Consider the following 23,899-nt stretch of genomic DNA (forward strand, 5'->3'; position numbering starts at 1 on the left):
CCCGCCCGCCCGCTCACGTGATAACATAATACGTCCCTGTCTTCGACGGGCGTATAAAAATTGATGGGAATTACAGATATGATGAAAGCTGAAAAATTGGGTCAATATCTAAATATATATCAGCAAGATGTGTCACAAATTAACTGGTGCTACATATCAGACAGTGTCAGATAAAGCAGGGGTTATATAACAGTGTCAGATATAACAGGTGTTATATAAAAGTGTCAGATAAAGCAGGTGTTATATAACAGTGTCAGATATAACAGGTGTTATATAACAGTGTCAGATATAACATGTGTTATATAACAGTGTCAGATATAACAGGTGTTATATAACAGTGTCAGATATAACAGGTGTTATATACCAGTGTCAGATATAACAGGTGTTATATAAAAGTGTCAGATAAAGCAGGTGTTATATAACAGTGTCAGATATAACAGTTGTTATATAACAGTGTCAGATAAAGCAGGTGTTATATAACAGTCAGATAAAACATGTGTTATATAACAGTGTCAGATAAAGCAGGTGTTATATAACTTCTTCAGATAAAACAGGTGTTATATAACAGTGTCAGATGAAACAGTTTATAACAGAGAAATTTGTTTCTGAACCTTTTAAATTAATATCAGGGTGATCCTCTATTATTTATTAACACAGCATTTTTTTAATGGCAAAGAAAATACCGTATTGTATAAAAAAAACATAACAGTTTTGATTAGGATCTGACAACATAATGAGTATGAATTCTGTACATAATTACTGGTATGTAAATAAATAGCTGACCAGTCAGCATTTATCAGATACAACATACAGTAATGTTCTGGACAATATTATGCCAATTAACTGAACAGCATCTGCTGACCACGGTCAGTATACAGTTATGAGTGCACACTGCTTCGGGGGCCAGAATTCTGTCCAACTGTCAAACATCATATTGGTCTAACTGTCACAATCATGCTCATTATCTAACAACCTCTCTTTTAATCATACTCGAATTTGTTTTAATTCCTACTGCATTTGAACAGGATATTTTGTTCATGCTAGATATTAAATAAGAAGCTCAGGGACTTTGATAACTTTTTTTACAATTTAAAGAGAAAGAAATTAAGCTGTAATGAGACCAAATCTCTATGGGCATATGAATGATAGGATGAAGGATATGAATGTGATAGTTTATAGTCTCTTCCTGGCAAGCAATCTTATATATGGTTATGGGGTGGGAATTTCAACAGTTTCTATTTCATATGACCCAGGAGGCAAGTCCCCAGGGACAAGGTAGACCCTGGAACAAATCCTAGTAGCATGGTGTATTCATCTCTTCATTGCCTACAAATTTAATACATGGTAATGAGGGATATTTAAACTTGTAAGGACCAAGGTAGAAAATACCCAGGGGCATGACCAGACCCCAGTACCAATCCTAGTAGCATGAGTGTATTTGTCAAGTTATCATGAGTATCTTCGTCTTTTCATGCCTATAGCAGTGATATACATGTGTGGTCGCCTTCTAGTTTTGCGCTAGATGGAGTTTCCCTTTAGCTCAGTGGTAGAGCATCCGACTAGAAAGTCTAGGATTGCAAGTTTGATCCTCGATGGAAGCACAATTGACTCTTTTTTCTATCTATTCCACATGATTATAGGTTGTGGATCTCAACTGTTTTCATGTTATGATCAAGGGAGTTAATCCAAGGAATGAGGCCAGAAATACAGACAAATCCTGGTGGTAGCATAAATGTTAGTGTTCCTCTTTAAGCCCAGCAACTGCATGTATACATGGTTATAGGACAAGAATCTCAACCATTTTCATGTTATGACCCAGGAGCTAAGTTTCCAGGTGCAGGGATGGACCCCAAGGTCAATCCTTGAGGCACATGTGTATTCATCAATTCATGACAAACCATATATTATATACATGGTTATAGGTCAGCAATCACATACATTTCTATGTTATGCCCAATGGACTAAGTCCCTAGGGATGGGCCCTGATAGACCAAAGGAAGAGTCATTCTTGGTAGAATCTTTCTATTCTGTCTAATTGCAAATAGCAGTTATCATCAAAAGTCTGGTATTGAAATACACTGCCATCCTCAGCCATTGATTTAGTTAATAAAAAAGAAAATTTTCTTAATTATCTCTGACTTATTTCCCTATGACTTCTAAAACTGAATTTACAAGTTGAGGAATGTTGACATTTCTACTATATGACCTGTATGGATTAGCCAATGACATCCTGACGCAGAGATCCCAATGAGTCCTTGGAATGATGTCTTCCTATGGCGACACATTACTCAAATTGATTGAACCATTAAAACTATACAACCCAAAATAATGACTCACTAAGTGCTTATGTAGACAAGCAAAGTCTGATATATATCTATAGGGATACAAGAAAACCCTTTCTTTGGTAAAATGTAGATGATCGTAATGGCTAGTCTGGGACAGACACAAACGATCCAATCACAACTCAGCTAACACATACGGACACCAGATCAGATACACTCACAGTCTACAGGGACATACCGTAAACGCTCGGATAAAAGTATCAGTGCTGTCTACTGTGGTGTCCTATAGGCACTCCAATACCAAACAAAGTATACGTACCATAAATACTCTGATGAATGTACCATGTAGTTCACAGGAAAAAACATCTATATATGCCCTGAGACACCAAAACTGCTTAGATATACCCTATACACCTAGATAAAAGTGTCATCCTAGTTTATAGGGAAGTGCCATAAATCCTTCTTTTATAGTACTAGTATTATCCCAATTCACAATTAAGTTCCATAAACACTCAGATCAATGTATCATCTTACTTATAGGGATATACCATAAATGGTCAGATAAATGTATCGTCTTACGTATAGGGATATACCATAAATGGTCAGATAAATGTATCGTCTTACGTATAGGGATATACCATAAATGGTCAGATAAATGTGTCGTCTTAGTTACAGGGATATACCATAAATGGTCATATCAATGTATCGTCTTAGTTACAGGGATATACCATGAATGGTCAGATAAATGTATCGTCTTACTTATAGGGATCTACCATAAATGGTCAGATAAATGTATCATCTTACTTATAGGGATATACCATAAATGGTCAGATAAATGTATCATCTTACTTATAGGGATATACCATAAATGGTCAGATAAATGTGTCGTCTTAGTTACAGGGATATACCATAAATGGTCATATCAATGTATCGTCTTAGTTACAGGGATATACCTAAATGGTCAAATCAATGTATCGTCTTAGTTACAGGGATATACCTAAATGGGCAGATCAATGTATCGTCTTAGTTACAGGGGTATACCATAAATGGTCAGATCAATGTATTGTCTTAGTTACAGGGATATACCATAAATGGTCAGATACAGTATCGATCATGTCACTCTACATAGATGTACGTTTAACAAACTTATCACTTAGTCTACAGGGAGGTAATGGTCAGATAAATGTATCGTCTTAGTTACAGGGACTTACCATAAATGGTCAGATAAATGTATCGTCTTAGTTACAGGGATGTACCATAAATGGTCAGATCAATGTATCGTCTTAGTTTCAGGGATATACCATAAATGGTCAGATAAATGTATCGTCTTAGTTACAGGGATGTACCATAAATGGTCAGATCAATGTATCGTCTTAGTTATAGGGATATCCCATAAATGGTCAGATAAATGTATCGTCTTACGTATAGGGATATACCATAAATGGTCAGATAAATGTATCGTCTTACGTATAGGGATATACCATAAATGGTCAGATAAATGTATTGTCTTAGTTACAGGGATTTACCATAAATGGTCAGATAAATGTATGATCTTACTTATAGGGATATACCATAAATGGTCAGATAAATGTGTCGTCTTAGTTACAGGGATATACCATAAATGGTCATATCAATGTATCGTCTTAGCTACAGGGATATACCATAAATGGTCAGATCAATGTAGCGTCTTAGTTACAGGGATATACCATAAATGGACAGATCAATGTATCAGTGTCATCCTAGTTTATAGGGAAGTGCCATAAATCCTTCTTTTATAGTACTAGTATTATCCCAATTCACAATTAAGATCCATAAACACTCAGATCAATGTATCATCTTCCTTATAGGGATATACCATAAATGGTCAGATAAATGTATCGTCTTACGTATAGGGATATACCATAAATGGTCAGATAAATGTATCGTCTTAGTTACAGGGATGTACCATAAATGGTCAGATCAATGTATCGTCTTAGTTTCAGGGATATACCATAAATGGTCAGATAAATGTGTCGTCTTAGTTACAGGGATATACCATAAATGGTCATATCAATGTATCGTCTTAGCTACAGGGATATACCATAAATGGTCAGATCAATGTATTGTCTTAGTTACAGGGATATACCATAAATGGTCAGATCAATGTATTGTCTTAGTTACAGGGATATACCATAAATGGTCATATCAATGTATCGTCTTAGTTACAGGGATATACCATAAATGGTCAGATACAGTATCGATCATGTCACTCTACATAGATGTACGTTTAACAAACTTATCACTTAGTCTACAGGGAGGTAATGTAAACCCTTGGATAATGTGTCCTTTTAGTCGACAGTAAATTACCATAGAGACTCTAATAAAATGATGTACCAACAATGCCCTGACAAAAACATAACCTTGTGTACCATAGATACTCTGATAAACATATAACCTGATCTACAATAGGTTTTAGGTGAGGTGATAGCACACTAACCTAGTCTGAATGTAGATATACTGTAGATATGCTGATAAACACATCATCCTTGTCTCGCTCTGTATTCAAGCTTCCTCGACAGGCTGCAGTGACACATAAGATGTGCATGAACTTGTAAAGGTTTCTAGCTGTTAGGCTAAATGACACTGACAATGAATCAAGATATATAGGTCACTGCTTACTTCAACATTATTCTGCTGAATGTATTAATGACAGAAAAACTTCAGGTGATTCAGCATCACGTTTCACCATCTCAGATTTGTCACTGACCCAAAGATATTTTTAATTTCCAAATCAATGTCACAAAAAACAGATGAAAATTACTTTTCCTTACAATAATACTGGTAATGCATTGCATGTATGCATTTTAAACAAAAAACTTTTTAAATCCAACCAATATGTGTTATATTGCTACTGCAAGTGTCAGTAACATTTTGATGAAGAAGTAATATTATTTGACATGGAGAGATGGCTATCATTTCAGACTCCATCACTCCCCCTCTACTCCCAGCCTTACCCCCACCCTATCAAACCTCTGTTGACATTGACATGCCAGTGATATGTAAAATTGAGTTACACTTATTTTCATAACTAATGTCAAAGGAAGAACTGCAGTCATTGTTACAGGGTAAATGCAGTACTAAAATCTGTTTAAATAATGCATAAAATCAGGTGAAAAAATATCACAACTTAAACAGCAAAAGGAACAATAAACAAGAGATCCCACAGGGATCTTGGCGCCCACCTTGTTACCATCTTCATTAGTTCTTTGTCAGTTCGATCTTTTCTCTTCTTTCCTCTAATCTGTTTGATTGAGTCATGTTAACAATAAATGCACCTTGAGGTAACTTTTGATCTAAACTTAATACTGATGTGTATGAAAGCCAACCTTCAAAGTGAGTTTGTCATTTCACATATTTACTAGTACAGTACTTAATGTGGAAGAAATAGAATTGATCATTGCAATATGAGAAAGATCTGTTTAGTTCTTCTTTTAATCCATTTTGTTTTTATGATCAGTCTCAAAATATAATATGCACAACGAGGGATCAAGGGGACCTACATTTAAAATTTGAGAAAGATCCCTCCTGCACTTCCCGAGAAATAGCGATAACAAACTTTCACTATCAAAATCAAAAAATAGCTGCCTGTCAGCGATGTTGTTTATCCGATCAGTCTCTAAATTGCCCTGCACAGCTAGGACCAAGGGGAACCTAGATATAAAATTTGAGAAAGATCCCTCTGGTACTTCTTGAGAAATACCGATAACAAGAATTGTTTAAGGATGGACGACGGACGATGGACCACGGGCGCAGGGTGATTTGAATAGCCCACCATCAGATGATGGTGGGATAAAAATAGCGTGTTCTCATCAATATTCAAATTAGCTGCAAGCGAATAGATTCAAAAGGAACCACATCGGAATAAAAAGATAATGTCTTTTTTGTCAACGAAATCTATTATTTGAAAATTGAAGTTTATGCATGTCTTGCAGCCGAGAGTTCATTTCAAGAGATAGTCATAGGTCCTCGGTATAAAAAAAAGGCTGATTCTTGAAACATCAATTACTATACCGGAGGGCTAAGGGATAACTTATTTCTGATAAAAACCATAAATTTTACAACAAATTTCCATTAGAAACTCCACCATATCTATCTGTCTGCCGAACAGGAAATTTGTAATCAAGTAAAAGAACATTTATCAGAATAATACACTGCTGCCAACAAAGAACTAACAAGGACTGAGGCGATAAATCTCTGGATTTATGTCAGTTTTATTAAAGACACAATTCGATAACTCACCAAAATGTAAAGTGTACCATTCCTCACTTAAACAGTAGCAGTTGTAGATTGTATCTACAATATTTAATACTACCCTTACATTAATGTAACAACACTTTTCATTGGTTAATAATCAGGTAATATTTGGGTAATAGACACACATACACATCCTATTTGCCCTAATAGACCAATCATGCACAACAGTCAGGATCCAAATACCCCCTCCTAAGAGTAAACAAGTGAGGTATGTATTATTCAGGCCCAAGATGAGATTGTTCCTTGCCTATGTAATCTAACAGAATATGACCACTGGCTACAGCACCCAAATGTATACCCTATTAGCTGCTACTCTATTGGGGCACATGTACACTCTGTAGTTATAAATGTACAAAAAGATGATCAAATCAAAAAAACAATTCAGCTACACTTTATTTAATATCTGGCCAGAGATTTGCAAGATGTCCCCCTCATCTCAATTCAAAACTGCCCTGCTTCAGCAATTATCCAAATGGCTTCCTTTACCTGCTGCTTGAACAGTTTTTGTCTCGCTATCCAACACTTTGTACTTATTGTTGTCCATAACATGACCTAGCTGTGTGGTGTGTGATTGCTTATTGCTGCATCTGAGAATCCAACTGCTTCCTTTCTGATCACATGGGTTTCTTTGCCTGCCTCTTTGAGTCTTTCCAGTGTTTACCAAATCAGACCCCAAATTACATCCAATTTTTTTAACGCATTATGCACGAGCATCTTGTGGGGCTTCAAATAGCTGTCCTCCGGATTGCTTCAGATAATCCTTCTATTGTTTTTGTACCCTTTTTGGTTGTTCATCCAGATATTCACGTGTTTTCTTTGCTCAATAAATTGTTAAGCTGCTCAATGATTGGTAATCTGTTCTTTTATTTTGTCCTGTTTAATTAATTTGTAACACACCTATCGACCAAAAAGTGCTTTCTGCCCATCTTTTGGTTCAAAGTTACATGTAGATGGTGGGATTTAAAGTTGAGATATTGGGCCATAAAGTTTAATTCCAACAGACCTATACCTTTTTGGTTCCATCATTTTTGGGTAGCATTAATAGGGTGTCATAGAAAGGCAATGTACTGTTGATTTTTAATGCTGTTTGTTGAATACATGTACAAAGTGTTGTTCTGGATGGTCAACTCTTTCTGCATGTGATCTTTAACAATAGTCCCTGGTAATAATTCCTGTCGTTTTAATATTCAGCCACTTCAGCTGGAAATGAAAGTGAAACAATAGCTCGATCCACTGTACATAGGTTATATAACAAGTCGTTTTGCTTTGCTTTAAACATCTAAGTGTGTTTCTGTACAAAACATGCAAAGCATGCGCAACATGCACCGACTACATATCTCGTACTTATAATAGCGCCTACGAAACACCCAAATACCTCTGTCTGGAATTTGGCATAGTAAACAGAGTTTGACAAACTCACTTGGGATCTTGATTTTTGATATCTTGCTGTGTCTATCTCTGGTTCAAAGTTCATTCACAGTCTAAACTGGGAGTGGAAGCATCGTTAGCTTTAAATGCTTTAGTATTGAATGAAATTTCTTGAATTCATGATGGATATTAACAGGTAGTCAAAGCATTGTTAGCTTTCACCACTGAACAAGACATTTCTTGAATAATAAAAAAAAGTAATCAAAGAATTGTCTGCATACATGCACATCACCGTCATTTCCAAAGAAAATTCTTGGATTTGGTTCAACAGGTGATCAAATCATCGTTAGATTTCACTGTTATAAAATTAAAAGAAATTTCCTGAATATAACTAACTGGTAACCCAAGCAATGTTATTTTTTTTTTTTCATTTTTGTAGGAAATAAATCCATGAATATGACAAACCAAATTTCCTTTTGCTTCTGCGTCTTTCTCAAGTGAATTATATAAACTAATTTGCTTTGGGAATAAACACATTTTGAACATGCCTCAAACCAAGGCAATATGTGAATAAAAATCAATATTACAACTGCAAAGTCCAAAGCTACCCATACTTAAAGCTCCAGAATGTAACTCGAAAACATGTATCTAAAACCTGCCAAGATATATCCACCTACTTGAGTTAGGTAGCAAGCTCTTTGTGGTTAAACAGCAATATATCATTACAATTTTCAAGTTTGCCATGCCCACATTTAATACTCCATTGTAATTCTTGTATATTACATATAATTTGAACATCAACCCAGATTGTTATTGACTCAACCTTCATGATTTCTTTCAAGTGACAGATACACTATCTTATCATCATCATCACCTTCTGTTACTGATAAATTTTCATTCAGTAACTACATTAGTTCAAATTCTTTTGTTTTCATTAAAACCCGCTTCAGAACAACAAACACGTTGGTTTAGAGATACAATTTTACATGTTTAATGTAAGTGTTAGAGCTAATGTCGGTTAAAGGTGTGTGGGCTGATCAGTGGGGCTACATATAGAGGGCGTGGAAGTAAAAATCTACATACATAAACCTTGTAGATTAAACTTGAATAGTACAGCATCCGAGACAATGTTTCGGCTCCAATTCAGCTATCATTAACACTGATCATTCTTGAAAATAATAACTCAATAAATTAGTAAGAGGTATTTGACCTCATTGTTGTATAATTGTCATCAGTATTTACTGTCTAGTACAAATTTTAGGTCTGCAGAAACAATTTACCAGGTGGTAGGGTTCACTAGCTTTAATACATTTACCCCTGGAATTTCATTATGAACTATTCCAATCTTTGATTCGGTAGAGTTCAAATGTGTCTTCAGGGGTGAATGAGTTAACAAATTTACATTTGAGTTAAAATAGATATTTCAAAATAAGACCATGTACTCATTTTTAACTATACATTGCATGTGTCTCATTACAGTGGCATACAAAGCCTGCTTTCTAAATAAAAAGTCCCTAGTAAGAAATCTGTAGTTTGAATTTCCAAGAATGGTGTTTATCTTGAGTGGTGACAGGAACTTATAATACATTGAAATCTCATTGGTAAGTCTATATAATTAAAGTGTCTGACCGTCTACGGTCACTAGCCATCTACATCTAGATTGCTGCTTTAAGGCCTATTCGTGGGGCAAGTTATCAGGTACTGGCCGCAGGTTGATGGGTTTTTTTCTTCCAGAAACTATGGCTTTCCTCCAACACAAAAACCTGGCACATCCTTTAATGACCATGAGCTGTTAATAGGACGTTAAACACAAACAAACTCAACCGAAGGTTAGTGATACATGTACTATGGGAGATAACACTGATCACAAATACCAGGATTAATGTTTAGAGTATCCAATACCCTTAACCTTTTTCTAGTGACTTTTCTTCACAGACTTTTACTAAGTAAAGGTAAAACAGTTAAAATACAATTAAAGCGAAAGGTAATCAAGTTTATAATCTTTAACAACAGAACATTTTACCAAGCTTATTATTTTAAAACATAAATCATTTTTCTAGATTTGGAAGTTTTAAAATCAACTAGTCTAGATTTGTCTGATAAGTTGTTTCGGCCAGGGAAGTTACTTTGACTGATTAATTGTTAACTGCAAGAAACTTTATCATAAATATACATCTAAAATGAGTGTACATGTGTACATGTTTATATAGGATCCTAGCTAACACATTATAGACACACTCACTGTAGTATCTTGCATTTAATTATGATGTCCATAATTTAATTTTCAGAAAAACACTGTATGAATCCTTATAATATATTACAGGCTTTTTGTTGGATGACCCTGTTGACTAGTAAATTTGATGTCAGGGCAAGTAAAAAATTTCCTAGATTTACCGTGAAAATATAGGTCATTCTTGCAGAACTTTTCAAAGTCTATTAGGCGGCTAGAACTAGAATATGTAATTAATATCACCTGTATCCATACAAAAATTCAAATTCAGCCAATTTCAAGAAGTATCTGCAACACTAGGGGGGGGGGGGTTCTGTCAAATGGAAACAGCATTTCTTAAATAACAGCTTAGTTTCTTTAACAAGAGAAAGAGAAATGCAACACCTAGACCAGGGTTCAAACCCAGGACCCTCCAAACTCTAGATGGACGCTCTAACCAATTGAGCTACCTGTTCACCTGCAATTGACCCAGTCCAGTTCCGCTATACATTTCAATAGGCCGCATACATATTTTGTGAAATATATTTGAATTTCTGTTCATCAAAAGTACAGGACATTTACTTCAGCAGTTTACATACAAAGTATGAGTTCTCCAGATGTTAGAACATTAACATGGTTCAACATCTTCAGCTTGTCTGTCTGCTAGATCTATCTCCTACACCCCAAACACACATACAGTACAAACATTGAGATTGGTGAGCGCTCCAAAACACAAATATAGTACAGACATTGTGATTGGTTAGAGCTCCAAAACACAAATATAGTACAAAAATTGTGATTGGTTAGAGCTCCAAAACACAAATATAGTACAAACATTGTGATTGGTTAGAGCTCCAAAACACAAATATAGTACAAACATTGTGATTGGTTAGAGCTCCAAAACACAAATATAGAACAGATATTGTGCCCACCCTAAACACATGCATACTGCTAGTACATGCATTGTAAATGGTAAGAACCCCCCCCCTGTGATTCTCCAAAAGACACAAAAGACTGATGATATACATGTAGTAAGTTTTAAACTTTCTTAAACATAAATAGTTCATGACTATATTACAATGTGATTTTTTATAATTTCTAGATACTGTACAACTTGTATACTAGGAAATTACCCCAGAAATATATAGCATCATCCTTGGCTGTTTGATTATTCAGAAGAAGTTGTTTATAGGTTTTAAACATATTTGACCCCTATGACCTTGAATATTGGTCAAAGTTATTCATTTGAATAAATTTAGTAGCCCCTAATCCGAGCATGTTATTGGCGAAATATCATCATCCTGGGCCTTCTGGTTGTTCAGAAGAAGTTGTTCAAAGATTTTAACATATTTGACCCTTGTGACCTTGAAACTTGGTATCCCTTCATCCCAGCATGCTACTGACCAAATATCATCACCCTGGACCTTTTGGTTTTTCAGAAGAATTGTTTAAAGGTTTTTAAGACAATTGACCCCTGGGACCTTGAATATGGGCGAAGGTCATTCGTTTGAACCAACTTGGTAGCCATTCATCCCCGCATGCTACTGGCCAAAGTTCATTACCCTGAAGCTTTTGGTCATTCAGAAGAATTTGTTTAAAGATTTCAACATATTTGACCCCTGTGACCTTGAATATGGGTGAAGGTCATTCATTTGAACAAACTTGGTAGCCCTTTATCCAAACATGCTACTGGCCAAATATCAACACCCTAGACCTCTTGGTTATTAAGAAGAAATTGTTTAAAGGTTTAAACATATTTGACCCCCCCCCCCCCATCTGTAACCTTGAATATGGGCAAAGGTCATTCATTTGAACAAATTTGGTAGTGCTTCATCCTAGCATAATATTGGAAAAATACCATCATCCTGGGCCTTCTGGTTTTTCAGAAGTTGTTTAAAGATTTTAACATATTTGACCCCTGTGACCTTGACAATGGGCAAAGGTCATTCATTTGAACAAACTTGGTAGTCCTTCATCCCAGCATGCTACTGGTCAAATATCATTAGCCTGGGCCTCTTGGTCATTCAGAAGAAGTTGTCTAAAGTAAACGGACGTCGTTCGGTCGACAGACGACGGACGCCGCACCATGCCATAAGGGCCAAGTGAGCTAAAAACAACAGTCAAAACTATAACTATATATATGGACATTAGGAAGATTGGGATCAAGATCAATAAGGCTACACATTAAATGATCCGTAAAACTGAATAAAGTGAACTGTTAATATAGATACAATTAAATTTACTCAATAACCTTTTTTCTGATGTAGATTGGTTGTATTTCTGGAACTAACTGTGTATTGATTATACGTTTTTGTGATTGGTAACTTCTGAAGGTACAAGTCATTCACAGATCTATAGACATAACGACAGGACATTTTTTAACATGAGAATGGGAGATTACCGGAGGATAGAGCCCTGGATTTGATTGTCACTAAGTGAACATGACTGAAGTAGAGACAAGAAATAATAGATGTTTGAGAGTAACAGAAACAGACAGCTCATGGCCATCAGACACAGATTTAGATGTTAAAAACAGCCCCACATCATTGTGGTCGGTTCAGGGCAGGAACAAGCAATGAACGAAATGCTTCATGGAATAACAAGCAAATCAAAGTAAATGACTGGTAGAAAGTACCATCAGGTTGAAATAAAGGATTACCACTGGCACTTTTAGGTAATATTAAAGCCATTCTCTGCAGACATATCCTATATAAAATAATACTGTGATTGGTGTATTCTACAGACATATCCTATATAAAATACATACTGTGATTGGTGTATTCTACAGACATATCCTATATAAAACACATACTGTGATTGATGTATTTTAAAGAATTACTATAATGATCAAAATTTGAGAAAATGTTTTGCAATCAGAAACAAAATAAGAAAAATATACAGAAAATGTAGTGATTAGACCTATCACTGCCAATAATACATGTTACTGATATTTCTGTGCAGGAACGAAATCCACAGTATCAAAATGAAAGATGACTGATATAAATTTGCATGTGGATATTTTTGCACTAATTTACTCAGTGCAGAAAAACATGAACGTTTCCACACCGTGAAAAATTTCCACTTTAAAGTATATTTATGGACTGTCAAATATACAATCTGAACACTAAAATGGATGTATATACATAGATATATATTCACCAGTCTCTGATCATAAGATGAAATTATTCTGATTGGATTTTGAGCAGAAAATAAGAATGGACATTCACAAGTTTTCTTTCTGACTTTTAAATGATCCTGTGATATCACCCACTGTATACATTTTTCTACTGTAAATTAGAGGTATTTCATCAGACTCGATGGACAGGACCATTACATACCACATAATACTTATACATAATATTTTTACCACACTATAATTCTGCTGTTGTATCTTGTCAACATAAAATCACTCGGTGCTTTATTAGCCCTCCAGTAAGACATCTTACTTTGGCTAAGCTTCTTAAAATCATCTTTTATAGATTAATAACGTTAAGGAATTCACCACCTTGTTCAAGGTCAAAAAAGTAAAAGATAATACGAGGAGAACATTACCCATTTTGCAATAGGTGCCTTGTGATAGTGCATTAAAAGCAAAACTGTTGTGAAGCACACCCATTTTTGCTTTTTATAACAGCTGACTGTGTACTTGAAATATTGAATACAGTATGTCAAATCTGTGGGTTTAGATCCAAGTCCAGCATGTTTCACTCATGTATATGGGCTGGAGAAGCAAACTAGTCAAACGGTGAAACATCATAATGTAGAAACATGAATTTCCATACATTTCACATTAGTAGCAAGGAACAAGGTACATTAGGCCCGAGTATGGTTCTTGAGAAAACAGATTTGTAGGAGAAATAAAATATTACCAGTCGACAAAATCTAAATAAATATCCTCTGCATCCTGCATATAAATCGTATCGAACATGAGTGGACCATGTGTTGTACATATGAACAGTTTCCTTTCATCTTCAGACACCAAATGTTGCAACCCTTAATTCCAGAATTAAAAGCATAGTTATCTTCACAAAAACATACATGCATAAACTGAATTTACTTAACAAGAAATCACTATTTTGATAATCTTGTAAGAATAACATGATATGATTACACACATAAATCTTTCAATTCTTATATCAAATAATGTAAAATAATAAAAAATAAGATTTGTAATTGATTTCATCAAGTTGATAGTGTTTTCTTTTAAATAGAAAGTTTTCTTAATCCACTTTTTAACATAAAGCCAGTGTGTTAAACAGTCTGATGTATCCAGATGGAGACATTGTGAGCTGGGCGACAGAACAGGCGAATGGCTGGGATGGCAACAGGTTGTCGTACAGAATTTGACAGAACTATAGGTCCATTTACGCAGCACACATGTTTGACAGTACTCAGTCTAGTTGTATGGATCTTTTGTGAATAGTTTTGGAAACAGATTAAGTTTATAAGCATTTTTGTGATCACATTATAATAATATAGTAGAAAGTATATCTCTGATCAATAATATCCTCATTGAATTTCAGCCAAGACCTTTTATACTGTGTACATATATATATATATGGGGCAAAGAAGTAATTCCAACAGTGTGGACAAGTTGTCAAATTTTCGGAGCGATCCGCTCCTTTTTCAAGACACAGTGAAACAGAACAGTTACATGTACATATACATCATATTACATGAAGATAGAATTGATATACTATAATTGAAAATATAGCTATTATATATATATATATATATATATAACTCTATTCTTCAGATTTCCTGCAAGTTTTTCTCATGACATCCCATGTAAGGTTTTGTTCTATTTTGTTTAATGTCCTATTAGTAGCCGAGGTCATTTAAGGATGTTCCAAAGTAATGATTCGTGGTAGTAGTGGTCCTACAATTGATAAACCACACTATTGGGAAGTCTGACCATATGAAAGTAGAAATCTAACTATCCTGACCTGATGAAAGTTCTGTAATCAAAACGTTAAATAAATTCATGATATCTGTTAAAGTGTACAAGTATCGATCTGCATCACTCTATGGATAAATAGTTTGTAATCTGCAATATTGCACAAGTCCCAGTCAAATTGTTTGCATGACAGCAGTATGGAAATATAATTTTTTTCCCCCCAATAGACAGAGACATTCACAGTTCCAGTTAAGAAAATATATCACTGTTTTACCCCGAGTAGATAACGGTGTAATGTTTTTTTTTTGTGTTTTTTTTTAATTATTTTATCCTAATCAGAGACGTTAATGACCAGGTATTAAAGTTCAAAAGAAAATGGGGGAGAAAGTCGCCGGATCATTTTCTATCCTGAGGGTAAGACAGAGAAATCTACATCTTCGGAGAAGATTCTTTATTGACTGCTTACCCTCGTCAAAGCCTCGGTATGACAGTCAAGTATCTCTGACGAGGAGGATGGAGATTTCTCTGTCCTATACCCTCATTGTATAATTAATCCACCAGTTTTGCATACCGTACATTGACGGCCACATTAACATCCCTACGAAGGGATTTAACCTAATCCTCAATAGGTTAAAATGCCTGATGCAGAGGACAGATGTCATTATAACAATACAATCAATATGAATAGCTGAACAATCCAATCAAATATTAATTTTATCAATTTATTACGAAAAAAATCATTTTTTTGTGAATTTGTCATGTAAAGTTGACGTAGTAGTAACATCTGTATTCAGGTTTGCCTTTTTTAAAGTTTTAAGTCCTTAGCAAACATACAGGAATACTGCAATTTCTTCAGATTTATTTGCTGTTGGGACAACATCAATGCTTAGCATTGAGAATTGCTCTATATATATATGATTAAACAGTCCTGAAACTCGGGGTCTGATTCTCAGCCGATTCGTACCTTAAGCTAATAATGGTCGTTCAGTTCTCTCACACCCAGCAGGAACTGGTTACATGCATCATACAGTACAAATTAATCCCGTTATCTAATCCTATGTCCCCGCCACCTGGTGTGGTGTAATGATCAGCTGATAGCTAGTCCATTATCTATACCATATACCCTATAGATATTACTGCTGTTTGTTTGTATCCTAATACTACTTCTTCTGCCATTTCCTGTGTCTTATTAGCCAACACTTGTTCAGGTAACCAAATCATTTGCCAATTAGAGATCATTCTGGCACTAACGTGTAAACGTTACGATTTCCTCCTCATCGGATATGCACCACATATGTTATAATAATGGAGCTACGAAGGCCCTTAATTGATCGGGTAAAACAATAATATTCTGAAGTGGAGGAATTGGGCCATTTAAATTGGGAACACAAAATTGAAATGGTCTGGATTGTGGTTTGGGAAAAATACACCACAACTAATGATTTGATTGTTAATCCACTGTAAACTTAATTATTTAGTGAGTTCTAGATTATCTTTGGGAAAAAACATACTTTGAAACCTGTGTAATCCAACCCAAAGTGTTTCAACACTGACTGATCCAACATAATGCTGTTGTTTCATTTATTATAAAAACAATTCCTGAGAATGCCAGTGTTTATTCCAGCTGACTAATACGGTATCCCACACAGTGTCAGATTAGACAGGTTTCACTGAAGGAGTCAATTGTCACCCTTGAACTACATTGAATGAACAAGGAAATGTGTGGGACGTTCTTGTTACAATATCAATGTAAAATTGTCAAGCACCTTACCAGACTGTAAAGGATGCAGATCATAATGCAATAATGGGGAATACAAGTTAGTTTTTTTCTGGGTCAAGCCAAGTCAATGATATTCATTGAGGTTCAACGCTTGCATTGCAGAGTTAAGATATTGATTTTTGTATTTGAATTGTAATGAAATATTTATTGGCAAATATTGGAATCCTGCGCCTTTGATTAAATGACTTTTACTAATGTTGCTTGATATATTCACATCAAATTTTCCATCTTGATCAGAAATTTAAATTGTTCTGCAAGTTATTATTCAGTGTAATTACAAAAAAAAATGAGAACAGAATGGAATTATTTTAGCATTCTAAAATATTCTGTTTCTAAAATAGTTTGCATTTTATCTTTGAACAAGTCATTCACCCTGACTGTAACTAATCTGAAACCCAGCTAAGATGTGCAATAGGATATCAGCACACTGGGGAGTAATAGTGCAAAACACTTTTCTCTTTCCAAGGATCAAGTTAATATAGTCAATCATGCTCAGTCCAGGAGCATTTTTTTTTGGAAAAAACCAGGATAAATAAAAAAAAAAATCCTTCAAGTAAGTGCTTTGAAATTAAACTAGAGGTTGAAATGTAAAGGCGACTTAATATTGCTATACATGTATGTAACAGGAGAGGAAAAATGCACAGTGAGACCAAGATTCGAACCTGGGACCTCCAAACTCAAGACGGCCTATTAACGGTTGAGCTTAACCTGGTAGCCGACAATCAACCCATTTCAGTTTTGCTACAAATAATTATTATACGTATATATAATGGAAGCATAGTCTTATAATAGTGTTTTTAAACCAAAGTAAAGATATATTTCCTGTCAATATATCTAGCAGTACATTTGATTGACACTGGTGATTATTCAAAAGACAAGTTTGCACTGGTCTAGTGGGCATACGTGATGTACTAGTGTGAACACAAACTTTCACTTGCCTGCACACCAAATATTCTGGCACCAGACCACCAGATTTAGGTTTTTCATGCCCTGGAAACCATTTGATGGAGAGAGAGTTTGATAGACAAAGCTAATGATAAATTAAAAACAGTGCTGAAGTGACATTCTGCAGTCCGGTCATTGGTCAAACTAGATGGCTAAAATTTAACTACGGTGCTGTTCGGCGACTAAGCCAGATTGGGTTTCTTTATGGTAGCCTCTAGGGATGTCACAATGGCGGTCGGACACCACTGGCAAGCTTTTCTGGATGGTTGGTCTTTGTGGATTAACAAACTATGATAAGTAACAAGAGGCCCAGAGAGCCTGTATTCATCTACTGGATCTTTATGCCCAGCAATGGTAAATATGGCTATGGGTTCAGGATATCAACCATTTCAAAATTATGATTCAGAAGTTAAGTCCCTAGGGCTAGGGGTAGGGTCAGACCTATCAATACCAATCCTAATATCAAAATTTTGTTCATCTCTTGATGCCCAGCAAATTGGTATGTATGGCTATGGGATCAGAATCTCAACCAGTCCAAAGTTATGACCCAATAATTAAGTCCCTAGGGGTGGGGCCAGACCAAAAGGTTAATATTATCATCATGATTGTGTTCGTCGCTTGATGCCAAGCAATTATATATAAGGTAATGGGGTGGCAATCTCAACTGTTTAAAAGTTATTGCCCAAAATTTAAGTCCCTTACGGTGAGGCCAGACCCAAGGATCAATATCAATAAATGCCTGTGTTCATCTCTTGATGGCAAGAACAGTATATATGGCTATATGGTGGGGATCTCAACCTTTTAAAAGTTATGGTTTGGAATGAAGCTCCAAGAGATGGGGCTAGCTAGACCCAAGGGTCAATTATAATATCATGACTGTATTAATCTTTTTATGGCTATCAAATGTATGTATATATATGGTTATGGGATAGGCTTCTAAACCATTCAAAAGTGATGACCCAGAAATTAAGTCCATATGGTTGGCTCAGACCCAAGGGTCAGTACTTAATCATCATGCTTGTGGTCATCTCTTGATGCCCAGCGATGGTATTAGAAATTGAGACCCTAGGGATGGAGTCAGACCACAAGGTCAATTCTTTTCGGGCATTTGAGCTAAAAATACTGTATTTGTTCTAAAAGGTGCCCTGGGCAATTAGCAATTTGGTTAAATAAATAGCATGGTTACTTTTGAAATTGACAAATAATAGCCCTTCTGCAAAAATACTTGGTTAGATTATGATGAAAAAAGCAGTGTTACACTCAGATTAGAAAAAGGAAAGGGGCACTGACAATGTTCCAGGGAGGGGCATGACATTAGGTCAAATACGGTATATTTTGGACCAATTAGTGATAAAGAGATCACAGAAGAAAGAGGGTTCAACCTTATAGTGTGATCTCACTAAAATATCTCCTCAGAAAATACCCCCACTGTCCACTTAATAAAGACTTTCATAAATGACACTATGGTTTGGTTAATTCACAGATTACACATTATAGGTAATACAGGTTATCTCTCATGTGTCATCTACATAATAACCTAAGGAACCTTAATTTTCTGAATGATATTAGATACTTTTTGTTCTTAATAGTTATAAATACTGGAGAATCAGAAATCACTATCAAAATAAATAAAGTAGCATAAAACCTTTACCCTGTGTTTACAAAATGATTCACACTCTAAAAAAAGGCCACAATGGAGAAATCTGTTTTATCCATAGTCAAGATGCTGGGAAATCATTTCAATCTAATAGATTCAACGCCTTGAACATGTCATCAAAATCGGAATTTCTTTAAGTGTAAACAACTTTGGCTATTTATTGACTAGTTACAAAGCAACCAGAAGGAACTGGTATTAATGAACTAAAAGTCTTGAAAACCAATCAAATGTGGGTTAATTTATTTTTAGACACAGATAATGGAAAATTAGAAATTGGTACATGTTGAAAATCCAAAGCTTTAACAGATTAATTTCATGCTTTGTCAGCTTAACATTGAAGATGTCATTTAATAAGTTTTACAATAACACAATTATTATCAAAATTTCGTTAAAATCTTTAGATAACTGTTTTTAAAATTTCCATCTTTTCAGATAGTTTAAAATATCATGCAATATAAACAGATTCATTAATTTCAAATTATCAAACTTTTTCGAAAAAAAATTTGCGTCAAGCTTATCAGGCTTTGCACAACCTACTTGGATTGAAATTGAAATGTGTATTCATTTCCAAATCAATCAACTTGGATAATTTTCTCTCAAGTGTCACAGTTAACCCCTGAAACAAGACTTAATTAAGAAAAAAGATTACTCACTGTATTGGAGAATTCTGTTTTTTGTATCACGATGGAGAAAACTAGATGACATAATCATGACACAGATTTTTATAGTTCTCTTATTTTTTGTTGATATGGACCTAGAGGCTTAAACCTTCGACCATTATTATTCAATTAGATATACCGTAACTGGTTCTGTATTAAAATTTTGCATATGTTTTCGACATTAATCAATTTTATATGCAGACATTTCGTATCTACATCAGAGCCAGTAACCACTTAGTGATGAGACTTAGATGAAATACTGAACCTGTTTGGTTAAGATAAGATTCTATCCAGCCAGGCACTACCGGGTATATAAACTTGCCCTATATAATTACACAGAGTGACAAATGTCCACTATCATGACAGGTCCATCAATCACAGACTACTTAACCAAATTTATAACCATCGGATTCAGGTCAGTGCCTCAGACGATGGTCGTAACCCTGGTGAAGGAACCAAAGCACTTTATTATAGTCCTGTATACCCACGCATGCAGGGTGTAGAATTTAGCATCAACGGACAGGTTTTGGAAAATCTGTAGAAATATGCTTTGGAACATGATTTATATTACTACCTCAATTGGACCAAAAACCTTCTGAAGGGGAAACATTTCCATCATTCATTCATCAAAATTCAATATTTCTCTTAATCCCAATCTTTCATGAATTTTGATGAATTTCAATGAATTTGAGTTGGACGTCAAAATCAATGTTCATGAATATCTATGAATTCCAAACTGTTTTAAGAATGTCCATAAATTGGTTAGAAATATTTGTTAACTGTCTGGTAAGGGCAGCTTTAAGTAAACACTTTCTATAATGTCTCCAGGATAATTTCAGTTTACAATGTACATGTACAAGAGAAAATGAGAGATAACTTTTTGGATAGCATTTTTAAGATCAAATCAAAATATGATGTACTAGAAATAAATTTGGCTCACAGATATGTGTTCACAATTCAAAAGGACAAAGCTATCTTTTGTTTTCCTGAATCACAATAACATTGTTAAAGAATCTCCCATTTCACTTAATTAATTACATATTCATGAATTACTTTCTCTTTATTGCATCCTGTCAAATAAACTTTGTTAATTTCTATATCTGTCTTCATCATGAACTTTGCTGTTTTGAAGACTGATTTCTGTAAATAAAAAATAAAAAAAGCAATTCCTATATTCAAACACCAACAAATCTGTCTCCGACTTAATCTGTGGGATTAGATAGTCGTTTGGTTTGCACAGCAGTAGCTGCTTTTTAATTACTATAAACATTTTTATGTATATCATCATTGTACATCACTGTAACAACACTGCTTTTGTGTTTCTGCAGTTACAATTGTTTTTATAATGCAACATGTATATAAGTCTATTATTTTATTTATGTGTTTTAAGATACGCAATACCCTTGTATTTTGAACTGTTGAGTAGCAACATATAGCCATTTATAAGTTGTCACATTAATATCAGTAAATACTGTAACTAGAATCCTGACACAAGCATGAAGTTGAAACTGACATTCTGAAAACACCTGTTTCAAAGAAGGAAAAGCCTAGTTCAGTAGACTATACCAGAGCCATGCAGTGCAGTGCCCATGTTATCAACTAAGGTTATTACTCACTAAATAACATTTGATCCGTCAAACCTACAGTTTTGCTCCTTTGCAGGTTAATCTGAGATCATACATTCAGTGTTTGATTCAATATAATACAGGTACATGTAGCATATTTACCGTGACATAGCCAAAACTGTTTAACTAGTTTCAACAAAACCGCTGTTCCATCATTATAGGCAAATCAGTTAGTTGAAAATTCATATTTATCATGAACCAATAGAAACCACACAGAATGATAAAATGTAATTCTTGTTGTTTTTCTGAGCATGAAACTAGGATTTAAATGCTTTGATTCTTAATATAAATGATGGTATTACCACCCCCCCTCCCTATTTGCTCATTGACTCTATCTTCTATCCATCAAGGGTGTAGAATTTCTATCAGAACCAAGGCTTCGCCCAAGGGTAGACTATCCATATCCCATTTACCTACCTACGTAATGATTGACTCTTTTTCTCTTAACAATTAATGAAAATGTCAGTTAAACAATTGACATCAACAATGCAAATGCAACACTAAATATAGCAAAATTTTCATTCCACTTACTCGTGTTGGGAATTGGTTGACATTTTAGATCAATATGTTATCCTTAACCATAACTGATGATTGCTTTAATAATTGTTTTAAAGATGTACATGTTGTTATATATGCAAGAACTTAAGTCATAAGAATATCTCTCCTCAGGTTGAGATTCCCCTTTCATGCATACTAGACCGAGATATCTGCATTTCCGGCGGTGCTGGAAAATTCTATCCGACCCACGGGTCTAGATCGCTTACACATGCAGACTGGCCGGGGAATTGTAGCAACCTTTCGGGGTCACACTATTATTCGTGATGTCATTTTATGACGTTTTCGGGTCAGTCAGGGTCATTGACGTCACTAACAATTGCCATCTCAGGGCCTCATATGCAAATGAGAAATGTGCGGACAGTTTACAACTTTACTAGAAGAGCAGCTGTTTTTATAGGTTTTAGGTAATAAGCAAGAAATAGAATCCATCCCCGATATAAGGTAGGGATAAGGTTATTCAAACCCTCGGGATAAAATATTGAACAGGAGATCCAAGGCTTTGCCCTTGGGTTTGAATAACCTTATCCATACCTCACATCAGGTATGGATTCTATTAATCTCACATCCCAGTGGCTGAAAGATTCTATTAATCTTTTTCCCTAGCAAAAACGGTGACGTGCGAGAGAAAAACGTTTTTCTTTGGATACCATAGATTTTAGGATTAAAAATATTAATTTGAAATTCAGAATGAAACGTTTGAAGACGTTTACAACTAATTCTCATCCAAATTTTTCACTAACATCTTAATTATCCATTGATCTACAAATGTATGAAATCATTGTAAATTACAGCCCTGGCACAAAGTTTTCAAAAGCTGTGAGGATAAAACAGTTCACAGCATTTGTATTTAAACATCCAAATCAATCAACAAAAAACGTAAAAAAAAAATACTTGTTGGTAATAAGAGACGCATTAATGCAGCAATTATTTACACACAAATCCACTGGGATGCCATTTGCCATTTCCCACAATTCTCAAGGGACAAACACAGATCACTTTGATCAGAGTCCTTTAGATGTTTGTTGTGATTGATTCTACTACAAACAGTTTGACCTTTAGTTTTTATACTTTGTCAGCTTAACCAATCTTAAAATAAACATTTCAAAACAATTATTTTATCAAACATAATACATTTCTGTTTTGCACTTGTTGTTAAAGTATGTGGTTAGATGACAGATATCTCCACCCAAAAAAATACCAACAAAATATTTGGAGAAAACATTACACCAGATGCAAAATTAGTATTTTATTCTAAATCAAAGCTGATGAGGATTGTAACAGCTGGAGTCAGATATCCTTTAGTTCAATAGAGCAAGTCAACACATCAGTTAAAGGTCACGGGAGCTACCACTGTAACAGTAAACCAGTACAGACTGTACATGTATAAGTAAGGTCACGGGAACTACCACTGTAACAGTAAACCAGTACAGACTGTACATGTATAAGTAAATCTGAACAATATCACAGCTAACATGTTAGAAGCATCAATGAGATTTCACCAAAGAATGATTTATTTCATATATATATCAAAACACTTTTGTCATATAGGCCAGTCAACAACTCAAGTTGCAATATGCTTAAAGCGTCCTCAATTCTGCTCCTTCAGAATACAATATGAAATGTGGG

The 23,899-nt window shown here is 34.9% G+C and overlaps 1 protein-coding gene and 1 long non-coding RNA gene across 3 annotated transcripts in view; one reads left to right on the forward strand and one right to left on the reverse strand.

The window, feature by feature from the left end:
• The window catches only part of LOC110446885, a 71,636-nt gene that overhangs the window by 29,923 nt on the left and 17,814 nt on the right, over window positions 1–23,899 (reverse strand). The gene's annotated exons all lie outside the window — the stretch shown is intronic.
• LOC110446883 (protein trapped in endoderm-1-like) overlaps window positions 1–23,899 on the forward strand; it is a 31,416-nt gene that overhangs the window by 1,441 nt on the left and 6,076 nt on the right. The gene's annotated exons all lie outside the window — the stretch shown is intronic.

Source organism: Mizuhopecten yessoensis, unplaced genomic scaffold (assembly GCF_002113885.1).
Source record: "Mizuhopecten yessoensis strain PY_sf001 unplaced genomic scaffold, ASM211388v2 scaffold3023, whole genome shotgun sequence".
In the NCBI taxonomy this organism is placed as follows: Eukaryota; Metazoa; Mollusca; class Bivalvia; order Pectinida; family Pectinidae; genus Mizuhopecten; species Mizuhopecten yessoensis.